Raw genomic sequence first — 16376 nt, 5'->3', positions numbered from 1 at the left:
CTGATCCTCTGGACAACTATTGAGGTTGACTGGATGGTTCCAGTGTTCAAGTCATGATGGTTCTGTTAGAAATAACTCAATTTGCATCTAGGGGTAAATAACAAAATACAACTTTTTCTAGTGAGGCATAAATTGGGTATCTTTGAAGTTATACATTTTGAAGAATTTAAAATGTCTGATACTTCGGAAAACACATAACCTTTAATGAACTGATTTTTGTTTTACCATTTCTTTTCCTTTTGTTACGTATTTCCTCTTTCCAGAACTGACATGTTTAATGATAACATGATTATTTTCAACCAATGGTTGTGTAGTAATCATTACAGTAGCCTAATTGTAAAAGTCATTGAATATCAACTCAAAGACTGTTGACACCAACATCAGAAATTTATACACACACCTACACACACATGTACTTGTGTATGTGTGTGTGTTCACATGTGTGTGCGTTATATATGGAGAAGGAGAAACACTGAATTACAGCTAATATCTCCCACATGTACACTGGACATTGAGGTGATACTCATTTTTAGTTTCAAGGAGTTGTTTCCCAGGCAAATCAGTAAGGCAATAACTTACTTTTTAAAAGACCCAAAAGTGTGACTGAGGGCTACTCAGAGGTAAGGGGCAGATCTGAGGACAAGGCTGTGTGACCAATTCAGTGTCTCAGATCCACAATGTCCTCCAGGGCCATTTGCTGCTGCCCTGGTTTCTCACGCCTAGCACCTCTTTATACCTATTAAGTTGGAAAATAGTTCAGTATTCAAGGGCTGGAGGCTGAAGGTGGACCAGCAGCCAAGGTGAATCCCAGAGGTTCTTTGATATTCATTCGTTCAGTCAAACATGGATTTATCGAGCAACTATTATGTGCTGAGTTATAGATGAATAAACACCACCACTCCTGCTTATAGCCCAGTAAGAGAAGACAGACATAAGGCAACACATGGGATCCTGTTCTAACAGATGCCTGGACCATCTAACAGAGGCTGTGAAAATAGAGGGAAGATGTAACCTTGTGTAATAGTTTCCTAGAGCTGTTGTAACAAAGTACCACAAACTGGGTGGCTTGAAATAATAGAAGTTTACCGTCTTACTGTTGCGGAGGCTGGAAGTCTGAAATCAAGGTGTTGGTAGGACCATGCTCCCTCTGAAAGCTATAGGGGAGAATCCAATCTTGCCTCTTCTTGCTGCTGGTGTTTGCAGGTAATCCTTGGTTCCTTGGCTTGTAGATGCATCACTCCAATCTCTGCCTCCATCTTCATGTGGCCATCTTCTCCTTTGTGTCTCTGTCTCTGCACATGACAGTCTCGTCTGTGCTTCTCGTCTTTTTGTGAAGACACCAGTCATACTGTTTAAGGGCCTGTGCTACTCCAGTATGACTTCATCTTCACTAATTACATCTTCAACAACCCTATTTCCACATGAGGTCACATTCTCAGATCCTGGGGATTTAGAACTTCAACGTACCTTTTTGGGGCAGGGGTGGGGGGGATACAATTCCACCCATCACATCCTGATGTTCATTTTGTAAAGTTAATGTAAAGCTTCAGGAGACTCAGTGCCTGGCCTGTTCCACTTTCTCTTTGGAGACTCATAATCTATTAAAAAACAACTCTTGAAAAAATTTTGTATCAGGATTGCAAGATTATAAATATTATGGGATACTTAAATGTTTTCAATCAACAAATTAACTTATAAAACAAAAACAGAGTGCAATATAATTATGTTATTCATGAGATAATTGCAGAACTTACTTAAAAATCTTAATTTTGCAGTGTACTCTAGGAAATGGGATCCAAAGTTCCCTGATGAACGGCAACTTATTGTAATCCTGTCAGTTTATCTTGGTTAGCTATTGTGTAACCTCACTAGACTTAACCTCAGAGGCCTCTTCTTGAGGCCCTTTGTGAAAATGAGGCTGGGCCTCACAGATAACACAGCCCCCCTTGAAAAGAAGCCATTTTTGATTGAAATGTGCTTAGTTCCTTCCCTTCTGCCCACTGAGCCCACACACACTGCCTTTGCTCAGGCTTAGTTTTCCTCACACCCTCATGCCCCTGACTCCTTGCCAGAGGGTGGACACATTCTGTCCAGCCCACAGGTGGCTGCTATTTGCAGCAGTGAGCTCCGTGTTCAACATTGTGTTGACCCCAGGTCTTGAGCCTGTTTGCTCTTGTCTGATGACCCAAAGACAGCTCAAGGGCTCAAGACAGTTTTCTAAGTGCGGCAAGCATTCTCCAGAGACATTGTGATGGCTCCTATAATATATTCTTCACAGTTTGGTAGAGAATATTGCTTTACCTCACCACATTGCTACCACCCCCCAGAGAAATGATAATAAAAAGAACCAACATTTATTGAACACTTACCACGTATTAGGCACCGTGCTCACCTTTTTACAGAAATTCTCTCAATCTGCAGAAAATTTTATGAGGCCAATACAAATGTCTTCCTCATTTTACAGGAAAGGAACCCAAGGTACAAAGCAGGTAGGTTACTTGCTCAAGGTCACACTGTTAGTATCTTTGCACTCAGGTGCTCCAGCCTCAGGGACAAGACTCTTCACTGCTCTGGCCACCAATGGAGGACAATGAATGGATGATCAGTGAGCAGGTAGATGGATGGACAGACGATAGAGCAGATAGATTGGCCCCTGTACAGTGAGCTCAACTGGCCTACCCTAGAATATGTCATGCCCTTTGGATAATGTCACATCCCCAAAGTCACAGACATGCTCGTGAGGCAGTAGCACACAGGGGTTAAGAAACTGGGCTCTGGAGTGACACTACCTGGGTTTGAATCCTGGCTCCATTACTTCTAAATAATGTTGGGCAGGTTGTTTGCAATTTCTGCTGCCTCTTAAGTTTCCTCTTATGTAAAATGGGATTATCATAGTATTTTACTCATGGAGCTTTAAAAGGATTAAATAAAATGATGCATTTTACAGTCAGATTAGGCCTGGAAAATAATCAGTGCTCACTAAATGTTGGCTAGTGTAATTATTTCAATTACTTAACAGCAATACCTTACTTTTGTCTTGTATCGATACCTCAAAGCTTTCAAAGCTTGTTATAAATGTTTTCTCATTTGAGCCTCATCCAGCCCCATGTGATACACAAGGCAAGCATTTATCTCTAGCTTACGGAGGAGGAATTCATCTCAAAGAGTTTAGGGACAAAATAAATCCTAGAGCCAAAGATAGTGAATGCAGAATGGGCTGGAAAACAGGTGGCCTGACTGGGCCCTGAGGGGTAAGACCTACCCGGAGGAAAACTGAAAAAGTAGAGAAAAATCTAGCTTTTGCCCCTCTGTCCTCCTTTTCTCTTCACCCCTGCAGCCTGAGTTGCTTTAGGCTACTGATCCCCTCCAAAATTTGATATTGTCTTGAAGGGTTGTTTTTTACATGCCTATGGCTTGTTTAAGGAGGGCCCTTGTGGGGTTTTTAAGACCCTAAGGAATGTAGCTGTGATAGAGATGGTTCAGGCACTACCTGAGGAAGTGAAAGGGGAGGTGCGCTCTAGGTACTTTGGTGTGTCTGAAGTCCAGGAAAAGTTAGGCAGGAGCCAAATCACAAATGGCCTTGCATGAAGAGCCTAAGGCTCTTAAACTTACCTTTGGATGACAGACTGCAGTGGAAGCATTTGAAGCACTAGAGGGACACAACACATTTGCATTTTAGACACACACACATCTATGGGCTGATGGAGAATAGATGGGAGGCACGGATTCAGGGAGACCAGTTGGGGGACTGCATTGATAATTCAGGTGAGACGTATGGATTGGCCTGAATTAAAGCAGTGGCAATGGAGAAGGAGAAAAGAGGTCATCATGAGAGAGATTTACGAGGTGGCGCTGAGAGTTTGACTGAATAAATGTGGAAGAGGGTAAGAACTGGAGTTGGAGGTTTTTACAGTCAGATTGTGGGTGACAGGAAATGCTTCCTAGAACAGTAGTTCTCACACTTCATCGTGCATCAGAATCACTTGGAGGGCTTGTTAAAATAACGATACTGGGCTTCTACCCAAGAGAATCTAATTCAATAGGCTGGGGTAGGGGCCCAAGAATTTGCATTTTTAACAAGTTCCCAGGTGATCCTAATGCTGCTGGTCCTGGGACCATACTTTGGGAACTATCCTAGAGAATGGTATAGTTACATTTTGATGTAGCTTCTAGGAAGGATTTAGACATAAATTAGCTGAGAAGATGGAGGAGAGCATTTTAGGGGGGCTCAAAGGCATAGGCAAGGCAATCATAAGAGATCATGACTTGCTCACTGGAGTGGCCTTTGGAGAGCTTCAGCATGTTGGAGGTGAGATTTTCCTTGACAACCATGCCCCTTTGCAGTATAACCTGTTTCTGAGAACTTCCCTTCCTCATTGTGAAATGGCCATTGGATATAACGAGTCTTAGTGTGGGTTTTCCAGGTGCAGACACTGAAGATGGATTTAAGTGAAAGTACTTTATTTAAGAAGCGCAAGCAACTCCAGTAAAGAAAGGCATGGTATACAGGGAAGGGAAGGCAGAACTATTAAGCCTCAGGGAAACTGGGATCAGTGCAAAGCACACACCTCAAAATTATTCCTACCAAGGTGAGAGGGAGATGGGGTATTTATACAAAAACTCCTGACAGGCACTATTGAGTGTGGTAGCTGGTGACCTGGGGTGGTGTGTTAATTCCTTGGCACTTCTGGTCTGCAGCTTGCTGGGCAGTACAACTTCCCTTAGTGCTGAGGAAAAGAGCCTCAGGGACAGAGATGCAGATATGGCTTTAGAAGTGGTGGAATATGTCCAAAGGGGCAAGGGACAGACTGTACATTGATAAAACACCACCTGGGGGTAATCTTGAGTTGAATGCCAAAAAAACGGTCTCTGATAAGTCTCCCAGTCTAGGCCTTTAGGCAGCGTGGCAAAGCAACAGTCAGCCTTGTAATTCAGTGTTTATTTTCATTTTGTGCATCTGGAGAAAGAGAAAGTCAGGAAGGTGAATTGAACTGAGGTAGGAGGAAGGATTTCTTTGGCGGGCTAAAGATGGCAGGAATTTTAGCCTCTGGGAATAGCACATTTTAGAGTTAATATTCTCTACCTATTCCCTACATGTAGGACTATTCTTTACCTACTCCTTATCTGTAGAACTATTCTTTGCTTATTTCAAGAAGCAGAAGTCAGTTCCAAACTGCTGATGGGGTTTGAATTTTGTTTTGGATACTCACTTGAGATTAACACATTGCTAGCTTATTATCTCATAGTTTCTCATTATTACTTTTTCTCCCTGAAAATACCATGACTTAGGTATTTCTTTAAATGTTCTTCCCTGAAAACCATATTTTCTTTGGCATCTAAATTAGATTTGCATTTTACTTTTGGTCCTTCTCAGTCTCTGCAGCCTTAGGTTCATTTTTAGATCAGCTGGTGTTTAGACTCTTTTGTCATCATTCAGAATTAAGCAAAATAACAGAGAAACGAAATGGTTCTGCTACCTGTTAAGCTCCTGGAGTGGTTAAATGAGGCACACCTGTAACCAATCAAGAAATGTACTAATCACATTGAAATGTCTTTTATTGGTTTCATAAAAAAAAAAGGAAACAAATTTTTTAGGTAAAAAGTCATTATTAACCCCAATGGCCCCTGGGATAACTCTAAGGTGCATTGAGATGCCTCTTGGGTGTTGACCTGTCCAGAGAAATTGCTTGGTAAGTATTGGTTAGTTTTAAACTTATTATTTTTAAATAAAAATCAGGACTGTCATTCATACTTATTAAATTAAAAATATGTCGTTGCTTTATAGTGTAATATAATGGTTTTTAAATAGTGTAAAATGTTTTCTTTTGGAGATCAGATTGGTCTTGTTTGAAAGTTACTATGTGTCAATCTTCAGCTATAAATTCATCCTGAGACCCAAGATATGGAACATCTATTTATGGAAGATTAGCTGTGGTGTCTGTCACTCAGCAGCCCAAGGGGCAGTGGTGAGGTCAAGTTCTAAAGTGAACCTCACACACAGGAAGATATTTCATGCAATGCAGAGCTGAAAGGGTCATACAGCTTGCTCATTTTACAGATAAGGAAAATGAGTCCCAAAGCAAGGGAAGGATTTCCTAGAGTGAGACATTTAGTTGTCAATTAAATGACATGCAGGTCAGAGATGGGAAGGTTGGTAAACTGACTCTCTCTTCCCAGCCTTGGGTGCCAGTTTTTTTCTGTGCCAGTCCTCAGGGTTTGTTTAGACCAAGGCAGGTCTGGAATTGCCACACTGGATAACTGTTAATGTTGGGAGTCACAAAGTATATTCAGTGAGACAAAGTTAACTTAAATATATTGTACTATGGTTGAATACTTTTCAGACATGCAAGGAGAAACCAAAGAAGCCAGTAGATTTCTTTTCCTTCGAGGCTCTGTTTCTTGGAGCCATTATAATTGAATGTGCCTGCAAATCTCATAGAGGGGTTAGAATGCTCAGCACTTCCCACACTTCTTGACAATGGAACCCTCTTCTCATGGACCAACTTATAAGACTAATGATTCTCAAGAACTCCTACTGGGAAAGGCCAGTCACAATTCCCTTGTTTACTTTTGAGGAAAGGAAGCCACAGAGAAGTTTTATGGGATAAGCTTCTATTTTGGAAAAAACTAATCTCAGGGGACTTCCCTGCTGGTGCAGTGGTTAAGAATCCACCTACCAAAAGAAGAAGTAAAATTGTCACTGTTTGCAGATGACATGATACTATACATAGAGAATCCTAAAGAGGCCACCAGAAAACTACTAGAGCTAATCAATGAATTTGGTAAAGTTTCAGGATACAAAATTATTGCACAGAAATCTCTTGCATTCCTATACACTAACAACGAAAGATCAGAAAGAGAAATTAAGGAAACAATCCCATTCACCATTGCAACAAAAAGAATAAAATACCTAGGAATAAACCTACCTACAGAGGTAAAAGGCCTGTACTCAGAAAACTATAAGACACTGATGAAAGAAATCAAAGATGACAAAGATGACACAAATAGATGGAGAGATATACCATGTTCTTGGATTGGAAGAATCAATATTGTGAAAATGACTATATTACTCAAAGCAATCTACAGATTCAATGCAATTCCTATCAAATTACCAGTGGCATTTTTTACAGAACTAGAACAAAAAATCTTAAAATTTGTATGGAGACACAAAAGACCCCAAATAGCCAAAGAAGTCTTGATGGAAAAAAATGGAGCTGGAGGAATTAGACTCCCTGACTTCAGACTATACTACAAAGCTACAGTAATCAAGACATATGGGACTTCCCTGGTGGCACAGTGGTTAAGAATCCACCTGCCTAATGCAGGGGACACGAATCAATCCATGGTCCGGGAAGATCCCACATGCCACGGAGCATCTAAGCCCGTATGCCACAACTACTGAGCCTGCGCTCTAGATCCCATGAGCCACAACTACTGAGCCTGCGTGCCACAACTACTGAAGCCTGCACACCTAGAGCCTGTGCTCTGCAACAAGAGAAACCACTGCAATAAGAAGCCCGTGCACTGCAACAAAGAGCAGCTCCTGCTTGCCACAACTAGAGAAAGCCCACGCACAGCAACGAAGACCCAATGCAGCCAAAAATAAATAAAAAATAATTAATTAAAAAAAAACAAGGACAATATGGTACTGGCAGAAAAACAGAAATATAGATCAATGGAACAGGATAGAAAGCCCAGAGATAAACCCGCGCACCTATGGTCAACTAATCTATGACAAAGGAGGCAAGGATAGACAATGGAGAAAAGACAGTCTCTGCAATAAGTGGTGCTGGGAAAACTGGACAGCTACATGTAAAAGAATGAAATTAGAACACTTCCTCTTAGACGAAAACATAGGAAGAACACCCTTTGACATAAATCACAGCAAGATCTTTTTTGATCCACCTCCTAGAGTAATGGAAATAAAAACAAAAATAAACAAATGGGACCTAATGAAACATAAAAGCAAAGGAAACTACAAACAAGATGAAAAGACAACCCTCAGAATGGGAAAAAATATTTGCAAACGAAGCAACTGACAAAGGATTAATCTCCAAAATATATAAACAGCTCATGCAGCTCAATATTAAACAAACAACCCAGTCCAAAAATGGGCAGAAGACCTAAATAGATATTTCTCCAAAGAAGACATACAGATGGCCAAGAAGCACATGAAAAGCTGCTCAACATCACTAATTATTAGAGAAATGCAAATCAAAACTACAATGAGGGGCTTCCCTGGTGGCGCAGTGGTTGAGAATCTGCCTGCCAATGCAGGGGACACAGGTTCGAGCCCTGGCCGGGGAGGATCCCACATGCCGCGGAGCAACTAAGCTCGTGCTCCACAACTACTAAGCCTGAGCTCTAGAGCCCGCAAGCCACAGCTACTTAAGCCCGCATGCCTAGAGCCTGTGCTCCGCAACAAGAGAAGCCACGACAATGAGAGGCCTGTGCACCGCAACAAAGAGTAGCCCCCGCTCGCCGCAACTAGAGAAAGCCCACGCACAGCAACAAAGACCCAACACAGCCAAAATAAATAAATAAATAAATGTATTTATTAAAAAAAAAAACTACAATGAGATAACACCTCACACCAGATAGAATGGGTATCATCAGAAAATCTACAAACAACAAATGCTGGAGAGGGTGTGGAGAAAAGGGAACTCTCCTGCACTGTTGGTGGGAATGTAAATTGATACAGCCACTATGGAGAACAGTATGGAGGTTCCTTAAAAAACTAAAAATAGAACTACCATATGACCCACCAATCCCACTACTGGACATATACCCAGAGAAAACCATAATTCAAAAAGACACATGCACCTGAATGTTCATTGCAGCACTATTTACAATAGGCAGGTCATGGAAGCAACCTAAATGCCCATCAACAGACAAATGGATAAAGAAGATGTGGTACATATACACAATGGAATATTACTCAGCCATAAAAAGGAACGAAATTGGGTCATTTGCAGAGACGTAGATGGCTCTAGAGACTGTCATACAGAGTGAAGTAAGTCAGAAAGAGAAAAATATCGTATATTAACACATATATGTGGGACCTAGAAAAATGGTACGGATGAACTGGTTTGCAGGGCAGAAATAGAGACACAGATGTAGAGAACAAACGTATGGACACCAAGGGGGGAAAGTGGCAGGGGGTGGTGGTGGTGGGATGAATTGGGAGTTTGGGATTGACATATATACACTAATATGTATAAAATAGATAACTAATAAGAACCTTCTGTATAAAAAATAAATAAAATAAAATTCAAAAATTCAAAAAAAAAAAAAAATCTGCCTGCCAGTGCAGGGGACACAGGTTTGAGCCCTGCTCAGGGAAGATCCCACATGCTGTGGAGCAACTAAGCCCATGCGCTACAACTACTGAGCCTGCGCTACTGAGCCTGTGTGCCACACTTCTGAAGCCAGCACGCCCAGAGCCCATGCTCCGCAGCAAGAGAAGCCACAGCAATGAGAAGCCCATGCACCACTACGAAGAGTAGACCCCACTCGCTGCAACTAGAGAAAGCCTGCATGCAGCAACGAAGATCCTTTGCAGCCAAAAATAAATAAATTTATTTTAAAAAACCCAAACTAATCTCAGGGGTAACCAAGCACCAGTCATGCCCACTCTAGGCAGCTGTCTACTGAAATGATAATTCCAGGGTGCAGCTATTTAGGCACAGTTTGGATCTGAGATTATCTGTTTAATTCAAGATCTGCAATGCCATCTTGGCCCTCCCTAAAGCATATCTTGAGTCACTGGAGAAGATAGAATTGACCCAGTTTTTCAGTGACCTCCAGACCACCTGTGTTCAATAGGTCAGCTAGACTGCCCATACCATGATGAACTGGATTTCAGGAATAGACCTGCAATTCAGGGTCTTCCTGGGGCTACACTGCACTTGAGAATCAATGGGACAATTATTGTCCACTGTTTACCCACCCATATTTGCTATATTGTCAAACATTCCAACTTCCAATGTTATGTGACTAACCATGAAAACATTGCTGATAAACTCTCTCCTCTACACTTTCCTTCTTGAAAAACAAACTGTTCTGGTCCCGCTGACAGTGACAGAAAGGTGAGTTAGATATTAGTTCAAACTCTGTCAAGTGAGTTAGGCATTCCCAGACTGCTCATTACCTCACAAAGAGTGTTAAGAACTAGTTAGCCTTTTTTTTTTTAAAAAAAAGAACTATTTAATAAATCACTCTCAAAGGATGGCTTAGGTAGGTTGGTTTGGCGTATACAGGACCTCATAAAACGCCACCTCCTTCACATAGCCTTTTCTTGCTAACTAGAAAGTGATACAGCAGCTTCCTCCCCTAAGACCATCTCATACAATCACTAATGGACATGGAAATGTATATTCAATTTAAAAAATTGTCATCTAAGCTAGATGTACCTTTTATGTTGTAAATTATAAGGCTGCCTCTCTGTTCATATTTACATATACATGTATACACAAATACATGTAATGAATAATTTTTGAACACTAGACCTTATTTTTAACAACAACGTAATGACATATATTCAAACTAGTATTTGGGAAGTCATTTTCCTGGAAAGAAATCCACACAGACATACATACACACACATATGCGTGCAAGGATGCACACACACATACACACGTATATTTGTGTGTGAGGGCAAGAGTTGGAGGTACTGACTATGGAGTAAGTTCAAAGCCACACAAGAAAACCAGCTTTGCTATTTCATCTTTATATCTCATGTTGGAAACTCTTTAGGAATCAGCAATTTAAGGCTGACATTTTTTGAGACCCATTCATTTGCAAAGTTTGGTTGGCAACGGACAGTAAATTGTTGTAAATTCTGATAATTTACTCCATAACAATTGAATATCTATGGGTAGTGGGTTGAAAGGACAATTTTGGGCTAGGCTGTGGAGAGGGGAGAACAGAAGCAAAACAATGAAAGCCCTTGGCTGTTCTCATTGCAATGCAGAGATCCAGAGACTCGCTGCTTCAAAGTCAGGACTCTCGAAACAAGGAAACTTAATGAAGAACACACTTAGAAGATAAACCTATGTCCAAGACCTCCAAGGAAGCAGGGACAGGAGAAAGAGAACCTAGAAATGGATCAGAAGGTAATTTTAAAAGCTCCCTCTTCCATGTTTATGTGTTTTTCATCGTAGGGAGCATCAGTAGGAGGGAGGAGTATTTAGAAGGGTGAGTAGGCATATTGTTGAAATTTAGTATGTCTGATATGGATTTTGGAAAGCAAATAACACCTGGGAGTTTTGATAATTTGAGAAATTTCTTATTCATACCTACATATCCTGCTATGTTATTGAATCTGCATGTTTCACAATTGAATGTATTTAATTGTATACTGTATAATGTATTTCTGATGTATATTTGTTTAGCTACTGTCTCTACACTAAAGAGACAGTAGCTAAAGCTCTACACTATGTAGAAGAGAATAGCCATATGGCAATGTCAGAACATGCCATTTTCCACTGCTTAGCTCAGCATTCAGGGTCCTCCACAGCATAACTTCTACTTTAGAGTCTTCCATTACTTCTCTACATATACCTTACTTGACCTAAACCAGATTAATCTTCATTCCTCAAACATGCCACACACTTTCCCACCCCTATGTTATTGCTCATACTATCTACTAATGCTGGAATGCTCTTCCCCCTGTCATTTCTGGATCTTAAAGTTGTATCCAAAATTCACTCAAAAATGCTGTGTCCATGCTTTGGATTCAAGATGGCTGACTGAGCACACACATTTATTTCCACCTTTCTCAAAATCCTAATAAATTTTATGAAAAAGTTATTAATAGTAATAAATGACAAATCAATAACAGGAATAAAACATAGTATCTACTAGAAAGTCTATACAAAATCTAATTTACAGTGAAAATAAGTGCTTTAATATACCTAGAAATACACTTATACTATTAATGTGCAAGACCTATATAACGAAAACCATAAAACTTTAGTAATGGATGTAAAAAAGAATCTGGATGGGAAGATTACATTATCAAATATCAATTCTTGCAAAATAAATCTACAAATTCAATGCAATTATTAAAAAAGAATCCAAAGATAATTTTCATGGAACTTGATAAACTTATTCTCAGTACTTCTAAAAGAACAAAAGTATAAGAATACCTAATGAATTTTAGAAGAATGAAGGCAGCTTGCCCTACAGATATCAAAACATACAAAAGAGCTACAATAACTAAAACAGTGTGATACTGATTTAGGAAGAGTCAAATAGATTAATTGAATGAACACTTTTTAGGGAAATTGATAAGCCACTTCTAAAATTTATATAGAATATCCAAGACAGGTAGAGCCAAAACTCTCTTACAGATAATATGGTGGGAGGACTTGCTCTTCCAGACATCAAGGCAGATCATAAAGCTACAGAATTACAACAGTGTGATATTGTAGACCAGTGGATAGAATAGGGAGTCCGGAAAGAACTCATACATATATGGATAAGATTGATACCAGAGGAGGAATTTCATCAGTGGGGAAACAATGGAATTTTTAATAAAAGGTGCTGGCATAATTGGCTATCCATATGCAAAAAATAAAATTAGATCTCTTGTTCATTATATAAAAAAAAATTTCCAGATAGGTTAAACACAAATATGAAAGGTAAGACTCCTAGTATTTAGAAGAGTATACAGGAACACATCTTCATGATCTTAGGGAAGAATTTTTTTTTTTTTAATTGGAGTATAACTGCTTTACAATGTTGTGTTAGTTTCTGCTGTACAATGAAGTAAATCAGCTCTATGTATACCTATAGCCCCTCCCTCTTGGACCTTCCCCCACCCCCACCCATCTAGGTCATCACAGAGCACCGAGCTGAGCTCCCTGTGCTACACAGCAGGTTCGCACTAGCTATCTACTTTACACGTGGTAGTGTATTTATGTCAGACCTAATCTCCCAATTCATTCCACCCTCCCCTTCCCCCTCTGTGTCCACATGTCCATTATTGAAAGCACTAGATACAAAGGAGAAAATTGATGAAGTCGACTACATGAAAATTAAGAACTCCTGTTCATCAAATGTCAGTGTGAAACTAATGAACCACAGAGAGGGGAAGATATTTATAACATATATAACCATCAAAGGATTAGTATCCTTTATAGGATACTAATAGATCAATGAACAGGGGGCCAAGAACTCAACAGAAAAATGGGCAAGAGAATTAAACAGACACTTCTCAAAAAACAACAAAACATCCAAATGTCCAATAAACATAGGAAAAAGAGTTCAACTTTACTAGTAGTCATGGAAATGCAAATTAAAACCACAAGATTACATTATTTCACACCCATCAGACAGATGAAATTTAGAATGCTTAATCTTAAGTGGTGGCCAGGTTAAGAGCATACATGTAAAGAACGTAAAAAATTCTTATCAATTTACATGATAAGAATGTAAATTGGTACCAACACTGGAAAACAGGTAGCATTATTTAATAAAGTTGAAGATAAGCATACTCCTCGACCTATAATTTACCTGCCTACTTACATACTCTGGTCGGTTAATTGTCTATGAGTACCAGAATACACGTGCAACAACGTTCATTTCATCTTTGCTCTTAACTGACAAAAGCTGGATATACTCAGTTCCCCCTCACCAGCAGAATGGATAAATAGAAGTATTGTCATATTGTACAATAATTAAATTATTACACAATAATAAACATTATTATATGATAATATTATACAATAATTTTAAAAAATGACATTAAGTGAAAAGTTAAGTTATAAAAATTACATACAGCATGAATCCATTATATAAAATTTTAAACAGACAACACTAAACTATATTGTTTAAGCATGCATACAGAGGTGGCAAAACTAAAACTAAAAGCAAAGAAATTTTTACTCTCAAGGTCAGGACAGAGATGACCTTTCTGTACCTGAGTGATAGTTATATAAATGCTCACTTTACCACTGTTTGCTAAACTGTACACATAAGCTTTATACAGTTTTCTGTATATTATACTTCACAACAAAAACAAAATTAAAGTAAAAAACAAAAACAAAACCCCAGAAAGTAAAAGGAAAACAAAACAAGAAAAAACACAAGAGACTAGAAACCGACATCCATGTTAATTCAATAAGTGCTAAAAGTGGCATTTCAAATTCAATTTACTTGTTAATAGTGTCGAAACTGGAAAGAAGAGATTGCCTGATTTGACTGCATATGGATTTAAAACATCTCTATGGCCACACACACCACAAACAACTTGGAGGAAATATAACACACAGAAGAAACACATGGCCAATAGCTATAATATAGTAAGAATGACTGGGGCTTCCCTGCTGGCGCAGTGGTTAAGGATCCGCCTCTCAATGCAGGGGACACAGGTTCGAGCCCTGGTCTGGGAAGCTCCCACATGCCACGGAGCAACTAAGCCCGTGTGCCACGTCTACTGAGCCTGTGCTCTAGAGCCAGCAGTGAGGACCCAACACAGCCAAAAATAAATAAATAAATTAATTAATTAATAAAATTAAAAAAAAAAGGAATGACTATAAATCAGTGTAGGTAGGGAGATATGGGCCAATAATACACCGATCGATAAACATATGAAAAAATAACCAACTTTATTAGTAGTTGGTAAAGTGCAAAATAGAAAAAAATAATATATATATGCAGGAAAATTTAAAATACAATGTAATTATTTGTGCAATTATATATTAAACTTATTAAATTATAAAATAATTACAAAATGTAAAAATTAAGGGGATTATTAAAACCTGAGTCTCCTTCTAGCTTTACCTTTCTTAGTGTATGACTTACACCCTCATGCTCCGCCCACAGACATTACATCTGTGTCCCAGGCGTAGAGAAGGGTGGAATGGCAAGAGGAAAACAGTATATGCCTGCTGAATCTGACCCTGCTCCTTAGTAAAATCATACCTTTCCCAGAAGGCTTATTCTCTAGAATTACACTTAAATCTTATTGGCAAAACTATGTCACAGTTTTCCCCTAACATTTAAGGAATTGAGGAGGAATGTATTTTTTAAATTAGCATATTTCTGTCCCAAACTAAATTGCAGTTCTGTTAAAAAGCAAGAAGTGCTTAGTCAACTCCTGCTGCAGGATGGAAGCACCTAGAACAGTGCCTGGTACAAAGTACATAATAAATATTAGTTAAAGGAATGGGAATTTTCATATTATAATCTATATAATCCCCAGAATGACAGTGAGGGGCATCAAGATGAGACCTGAGTACCAGGAAATTCGGTCGGATAGAACAAAAGGCTCCCTGAGAGATCTAAGATGAAATGCATATAACTATAAAATGCTACTTGATGTCTTTGAAAACACCAAGAGTGGATTTAGACAGAAAGTTTGAGGTAGTGATAAGCCTCTAGAATTGTGCTGTTAACACCATAGCCACCAACCCCACGTGACTATTAAGTTTAAATTAAAAAAATATATAAAAACTCAGTTCTGCAGTCATGCCAGCCATATTTTGAATTCTCAATAACCGCATGTGGCTGGTGGCTACCATTTTGGTGGTGCTGGTATAGAACTTTTCCATGACTGCAGAGAGTACTATTGGATACTGCTTATTTGGAAAAATGAAGCCGATGGAGAAAAAAAAGGAGAGAGAGAAAACAAACAACAACAACAACAACAAAAACTATCAACTTGCAGAAAAACAAACCCTTGTGCAGGAAAAGAAAAATAATCATAATATATATATGAGGTTCAGCTATGAATGGCCTTTTGCTAATCATTATAACGTAAACATTGAATTCTGAATTACATAAGTAGAACATTATTGGGAGGATAGAGATGGGAGATGAGGCTTGTGTCTGGTGAGAGTGGGGGTTATATAAAAGAGAACTAAAGCCTGATCTTCCAAGGTGGGAACCTGACAGATAATACCAATGACTGGAAAAATCAGAAAAGAATAATATAGACCTTTTGTTGAATGTGTAGAGATAAATAAAAGATTCAGTTAAAAGGGTTAAAATTATTGTTTCCAGGGTGGGAAAAATAAAGGAATAGTGGAAACAGGAGGCACTGATTTTAGTAACAAGGCTTGCAAAACTATTTCATTCTTAAATGATGTGCAGATAAAATTTGGTTAAAATAATTAATAAAATCAAACTGCAGCAACAAAAACTCTTTTACAATGCCATTTCCTCCATCAAATCTTTTCTGGTCCCCAGACATGACACTTCTATACTTTGATATTTCAGAAAGCATCATCTGAAGCTCTGCTATTGGTACCTAACTGTACCCTGCTTTGTTTTGTAGCCAATTATATAGGCTTATAGCCAAACTCCTATTGATTCATAAATTCTTAGACTAACTACAGACTGGTTTCAGAAGCTTCACAATATTTTAGTAT

The sequence above is a fragment of the Balaenoptera physalus genome (assembly GCF_965194825.1).
Source record: "Balaenoptera physalus genome assembly, chromosome: 6".
Classification (NCBI taxonomy): domain Eukaryota; kingdom Metazoa; phylum Chordata; class Mammalia; order Artiodactyla; family Balaenopteridae; genus Balaenoptera; species Balaenoptera physalus.
The sequence above is the reverse complement of the archived record's forward strand: the minus strand, read 5'-3'. Positions refer to the sequence as shown.